The sequence below is a fragment of the Oncorhynchus clarkii genome, chromosome 16 (genome assembly GCF_045791955.1).
Source record: "Oncorhynchus clarkii lewisi isolate Uvic-CL-2024 chromosome 16, UVic_Ocla_1.0, whole genome shotgun sequence".
Lineage (NCBI taxonomy): Eukaryota > Metazoa > Chordata > Actinopteri > Salmoniformes > Salmonidae > Oncorhynchus > Oncorhynchus clarkii.
Genome location: NC_092162.1, coordinates 9,052,942 through 9,059,877, shown reverse-complemented (window position 1 = coordinate 9,059,877; position 6,936 = coordinate 9,052,942). Strand labels below are relative to the sequence as shown.

Below are 6,936 nucleotides of genomic sequence, written 5' to 3'. Positions count from 1 at the left end.
AGAACCCAGTGTGTTGCTCTAACAGTTCCCATGGTAGAACACAGTGTTCTGTCCTAACAGTTCCCATGGTAGAACACAGTGTTCTGTCCTAACAGTTTCCATGGTAGAACACAGTGTTCAGTCCTAACAGTTCCCATGGTAGAACCCAGTGTTCTGTCCTAACAGTTTCCATGGTAGAACACAGTGTTCTGTCCTAACAGTTCCCATGGTAGAACCCAGTGTTCTGTCATAACAGTTTCCATGGTAGAACCCAGTGTGTTGCTCTAACAGTTCCAATGGTAGAACCCAGTGTTCTGTTCGAACAGTTCCCATGGTAGAACCCAGTGTGTTGCTCTAACAGTTCCCATGTTAGAACACAGTGTTCTGTCCTAACAGTTTCCATGGTAGAACACAGTGTTCTGTCCTAACAGTTCCCATGGTAGAACCCAGTGTTCTGTCCTAACAGTTTCCATGGTAGAACACAGTGTTCTGTCCTAACAGTGGCCATGGTAGAACCCAGTGTTCCGTCCTAACAGTTCCCATGGTAGAACCCACTGTATTGCTCCAACAGTTCCCATGGTAGAACCCAGTGTTCCGTCCTAACAGTTTCCATGGTAGAACCCAGTGATTCTTCCTAACAGTTTCCATGGTAGAACCCAGTGTGTTGCTCTAACAGTTCCCATGGTAGAACCCAGTGTTCCGTCCTAACAGTTCCCATGGTAGAACCCAGTGTTCCGTCCTAACAGTTCCCATGGTAGAACCCTGTCTTCCGTCCTAACAGTTTCCATGGTAGAACCTAGTGTTCCGTCCTAACAGTTCCCATGGTAGAACACAGTGTTCTGTTCTAACAGTTCCCATGATAGAACCCAGTGTTCTGTTCTAACAGTTCCCATGGTAGAACCCAGTGTGTTGCTCTAACAGTTCCCATGGTAGAACACAGTGTTCTGTCGTAACAATTCCCATGGTAGAACCCAGTGTTCTGTCATAACAGTTCCCATGGTAGAACCCAGTGTTCTGTCGTAACAGTTCCCATGGTAGAACACAGTGTTCTGTCGTAACAGTTCCCATGGTAGAACCCAGTGTTCTGTCGTAACAGTTCCCATGGTAGAACCCAGTGTTCTGTCGTAACAGTTCCCATGGTAGAACACAGTGTTCTGTCGTAACAGTTCCCATGGTAGAACCCAGTGTTCTGTCGTAACAGTTCCCATGGTAGAACACAGTGTTCTGTCGTAACAGTTCCCATGGTAGAACCCAGTGTTCTGTCCTAACAGTTTCCATGGTAGAACACAGTGTTCTGTTCTAATAGTTCCCATGGTAGAACACAGTGTTCTTTCGTAACAGTTCCCATGGTAGAACACAGTGTTCTGTCGTAACAGTTCCCATGGTAGAACCCAGTGTTACGTCCTGACAGTTTCCATGGTAGAACACAGTGTTCTGTTCTAACAGCTCCCATGATAGAACCCAGTGTTCTGTTCTAACAGTTCCCATGGTAGAACCCAGTGTGTTGCTCTAACAGTTCCCATGGTAGAACCCAGTGTTCTGTCGTAACAGTTCCCATGGTAGAACCCAGTGTTCTGTCGTAACAGTTCCCATGGTAGAACACAGTGTTCTGTCGTAACAGTTCCCATGGTAGAACCCAGTGTGTTGCTCTAACAGTTCCCATGTTAGAACCCAGTGTTCTGTCGTAACAGTTCCCATGGTAGAACCCAGTGTGTTGCTCTAACAGTTCCCATGGTAGAACCCAGTGTTACGTCCTAACAGTTCCCATGGTAGAACACAGTGTTCTGTCGTAACAGTTCCCATGGTAGAACCCAGTGTTCTGTCGTAACAGTTCCCATTGTAGAACCCAGTGTTCTGTCGTAACAGTTCCCATGGTAGAACACAGTGTTCTGTCGTAACAGTTCCCATGGTAGAACCCAGTGTTCTGTCGTAACAGTTCCCATGGTAGAACACAGTGTTCTGTCGTAACAGTTCCCATGGTAGAACCCAGTGTTCTGTCCTAACAGTTTCCATGGTAGAACACAATGTTCTGTTCTTACAGTTCCCATGGTAGAACACAGTGTTCTGTCGTAACAGTTCCCATGGTAGAACACAGTGTTCTGTCGTAACAGTTCCCATGGTAGAACCCAGTGTTACGTCCTTACAGTTTCCATGGTAGAACACAGTGTTCTGTTCTAACAGTTCCCATGATAGAACCCAGTGTTCTGTTCTAACAGTTCCCATGGTAGAACCCAGTGTGTTGCTCTAACAGTTCCCATGGTAGAACCCAGTGTTCTGTCGCACCAGTTCCCATGGTAGAACCCAGTGTTACGTCCTAACAGTTCCCATGGTAGAACCCAGTGTGTTGCTCTAACAGTTCCCATGGTAGAACCCAGTGTTCTGTCGTAACAGTTCCCATGGTAGAACACAGTGTTCTGTCGTAACAGTTCCCATGGTAGAACCCAGTGTGTTGCTCTAACAGTTCCCATGGTAGAACCCAGTGTTCTGTCGTAACAGTTCCCATGGTAGAACCCAGTGTTCTGTCGTAACAGTTCCCATGGTAGAACACAGTGTTCTGTCGTAACAGTTCCCATGGTAGAACCCAGTGTGTTGCTCTAACAGTTCCCATGTTAGAACCCAGTGTTCTGTCGTAACAGTTCCCATGGTAGAACCCAGTGTGTTGCTCTAACAGTTCCCATGGTAGAACCCAGTGTTACGTCCTAACAGTTCCCATGGTAGAACACAGTGTTCTGTCGTAACAGTTCCCATGGTAGAACCCAGTGTTCTGTCGTAACAGTTCCCATTGTAGAACCCAGTGTTCTGTCGTAACAGTTCCCATGGTAGAACACAGTGTTCTGTCGTAACAGTTCCCATGGTAGAACCCAGTGTTCTGTCGTAACAGTTCCCATGGTAGAACACAGTGTTCTGTCGTAACAGTTCCCATGGTAGAACCCAGTGTTCTGTCCTAACAGTTTCCATGGTAGAACACAATGTTCTGTTCTTACAGTTCCCATGGTAGAACACAGTGTTCTGTCGTAACAGTTCCCATGGTAGAACACAGTGTTCTGTCGTAACAGTTCCCATGGTAGAACCCAGTGTTACGTCCTTACAGTTTCCATGGTAGAACACAGTGTTCTGTTCTAACAGTTCCCATGATAGAACCCAGTGTTCTGTTCTAACAGTTCCCATGGTAGAACCCAGTGTGTTGCTCTAACAGTTCCCATGGTAGAACCCAGTGTTCTGTCGCACCAGTTCCCATGGTAGAACCCAGTGTTACGTCCTAACAGTTCCCATGGTAGAACCCAGTGTGTTGCTCTAACAGTTCCCATGGTAGAACCCAGTGTTCTGTCGTAACAGTTCCCATGGTAGAACACAGTGTTCTGTCGTAACAGTTCCCATGGTAGAACCCAGTGTGTTGCTCTAACAGTTCCCATGGTAGAACCCAGTGTTCTGTCGTAACAGTTCCCATGGTAGAACCCAGTGTGTTGCTCTAACAGTTCCCATGGTCGAACCCAGTGTTACGTCCTAACAGTTCCCATGGTAGAACACAGTGTTCTGTCGTAACAGTTCCCATGGTAGAACACAGTGTTCTGTCGTAACAGTTCCCATGGTAGAACCCAGTGTTACGTCCTAACAGTTTCCATGGTAGAACACAGTGTTCTGTTCTAACAGTTCCCATGGTAGAACCCAGTGTTACGTCCTAACAGTTTCCATGGTAGAACCCAGTGTTCTGTCCTAACAGTTCCCATGGTAGAACCCAGTGTCCTGTTCTAACAGTGCCCTTGTTGTGACCCAGTCGCAGTGTGAAGTAGGGTGTGTTCTAACAGTGACACTGAGGACACATGCATTGTGTGGAATGGAAAAGGGGAAGGGGGATACCTAGTCAGTTGTACAACTGAATGCATTCAACTGAAATGTGTCTTCTACATTTAACCTAACCCCTCTGAATCAGAGAGGTGCGGAGGGCTGCCTCAATCGACATCCATGTTGCGTCGTCCATTTTGGCTCTGTACAGAGCCAGACACCCACCTGTGTCTATCAGGAGACAGAGGCTCGGTGGGAAACTGTAGTCACACAGCTGTTCAACATGGACAACGGACCTCCATTCACCTCCACAGGCAGTTAGTCGTCTTTGGTATATCTACAGTCGTTGGCTAAGGAAGAAACAGGCCTAGCACCCAGGTTGTCAACATTCCGAATGAAAAGAAAAGTTAGTTTCAAAAAAAGATAAAAGGTATAATGAAAATGTCCGCGAACATAAACTCATGAATATGCCTACTGTCAAACACTGACAGTCCAAAGAGCACAGATGACCGTAACTGAATCCTCTAGGGAAAGGTCAGGGCTATCATGAAAATGTCAGATACATAGATAGATGTCAGATATTTAGATCCATGAATAAAAAGCATCTGATATCAATGATCGAGCACTGAAATAAAGTTATGACCTGACGGGTGCAGTCTGTCTGTCTGTCTGTCTGTCTGTCTGTTTGTCTGCCTGTCTGCCTGTCTGCCTGTCTGCCTGTCTGCTTGTCTCCCCGTCTCACCCTAACATGAAGGATAAAGTCGACATCCTACCGTGGGAGTGAGCGTGATGTCCCTGGTCCACATAATGAATGCATGATGGATACTTTAACAATGAGAGCTAGCATGCAGAGATGAGAGGATTTAGGTCATCTAGTGTAGATAATGATGTGACTAGTCAAACACACAAGCAGACACGAAACGTGTACACACAGACACAAACACACACACACACTTTCTGTCATCATAATGATTGTTTGCCTGAAGATTAAACAGATCTTAGGGACAGAGCTATTGTTGTGTTCTGGGACAGAGACATAGCTGTTGTTGTGTTCTGGGACAGAGACATAGCTGTTGTTGTGTTCTGGGACAGGGACATAGCTGTTGTTGTGTTCTGGGACAGGGAAATAGCTGTTGTTGTGTTCTGGGACAGGGAAATAGCTGTTGTTGTGTTCTGGGACAGGGACAGCGCTGTTGTTGTGTTCTTGGACAGAGACATAGCTGTTGTTGTCTTCTGGGACAGGGACATAGCTGTTGTTGTCTTCTGGGACAGGGACATAGCTGTTGTTGTCTTCTGGGACAGGGACATAGCTGTTGTTGTCTTCTGAGACGGAGACATAGCTGTTGTTGTCTTCTGAGACAGAGACATAGCTGTTGTTGTCTTCTGGGACAGGGACATAGCTGTTGTTGTCTTATGGGACAGAGACATAGCTGTTGTTGTCTTCTGGGACAGAAACAGAGTTGTAGTTGTCTTCTGGGACAGGGAAATAGCTATTGTTGTCTTCTGGGAAAGGGACATAGCTGTTGTTGTCTTCTGGGACAGAGACATAGCTGTTGTTGTCTTCTGGGACAGGGACATAGCTGTTGTTGTGTTCTGGGACAGGGAAATAGCTGTTGTTGTCTTCTGTACAGTATGAAGGAAAAAGGAAACTGCACACTGTTGTTGATAGTATCACTGATATTTAATAAGGTTTACGTATCGGCCTCACGGCCTTCGTCAGAGCTTATGTGAATTTTTTTATATTAGCACCCTTATGTGGACCTGGCCCCACCCACATCTGTTCCACACATTGAAGGGGGTTGGAGATGTTGGAAAAACACATAAGTGCCACCAAATATAACAACATGCATTTCATAAAAATGTAAATAAAGTGTGTAAATAAGACATATTAAACACATCTGTAAAACCACAATGAGGACATGGCAAGTTTTCATTAATCATTGGGTTCATCGTACGAAACACATCAGAGTAATCTTAAATAGGCACATTATTCATATTCAAATGCACAACATAACATACAAAGGCATTTAATCATTAAGTCCTTTAGGAAATAATGTCTGGAGGATGAAAACAAAAAGAATGCTCAGATATGCGAGTGCCTTTTGAATTTTGAACAACTTTACATTATGACAGACAGGATCCGTCACAGAGTGGGTTCTCTTCTGTACTGTGTGACAGACAGGATCCGTCAGAGGGGGTTCTCTTCTGTACATTATGACAGACAGGATCCGTCACAGAGTGGGTTCTCTTCTGTACTGTGTGACAGACAGGATCCGTCAGAGGGGGTTCTCTTCTGTACATTATGACAGACAGGATCCGTCACAGAGTGGGTTCTCTTCTGTACTGTGTGACAGACAGGATCCGTCAGAGTGGGTTCTCTTCTGTACATTATGACAGACAGGATCCGTCACAGAGTGGGTTCTCTTCTGTACTGTGTGACAGACAGGATCCGTCAGAGGGGGTTCTCTTCTGTACATTATGACAGACAGGATCCGTCACAGAGTGGGTTCTCTTCTGTACTGTGTGACAGACAGGATCCGTCAGAGGGGGTTCTCTTCTGTACATTATGACAGACAGGATCCGTCACAGAGTGGGTTCTCTTCTGTACTGTGTGACAGACAGGATCCGTCAGAGTGGGTTCTCTTCTGTACATTATGACAGACAGGATCCGTCACAGAGTGGGTTCTCTTCTGTACTGTGTGACAGACAGGATCCGTCAGAGTGGGTTCTCTTCTGTACATTATGACAGACAGGATCCGTCACAGAGTGGGTTCTCTTCTGTACTGTGTGACAGACAGGATCCGTCAGAGTGGGTTCTCTTCTGTACGTTGTGACAGACAGGATCCGTCAGAGTGGGTTCTCTTCTGTACGTTGTGACAGACAGGATCCGTCAGAGTGGGTTCTCTTCTGTACATTATTACAGACAGGATCCGTCAGAGTGGGTTCTCTTCTGTACGTTGTGACAGACAGGATCCGTCAGAGTGGGTTCTCTTCTGTACATTATTACAGACAGGATCCGTCAGAGTGGGTTCTCTTCTGTACATTATGACAGACAGGATCCGTCACAGAGTGGGTTCTCTTCTGTACTGTGTGACAGACAGGATCCGTCAGAGTGGGTTCTCTTCTGTACATTATGACAGACAGGATCCGTCACAGAGTGGGTTCTCTTCTGTA

At 46.0% G+C, this 6,936-nt stretch overlaps 1 protein-coding gene across 1 annotated transcript in view; it reads left to right on the top strand.

Annotated features, from left to right (window-relative positions):
- LOC139367925 (voltage-dependent T-type calcium channel subunit alpha-1G-like) overlaps window positions 1–6,936 on the top strand; it is a 346,256-nt gene that overhangs the window by 243,401 nt on the left and 95,919 nt on the right.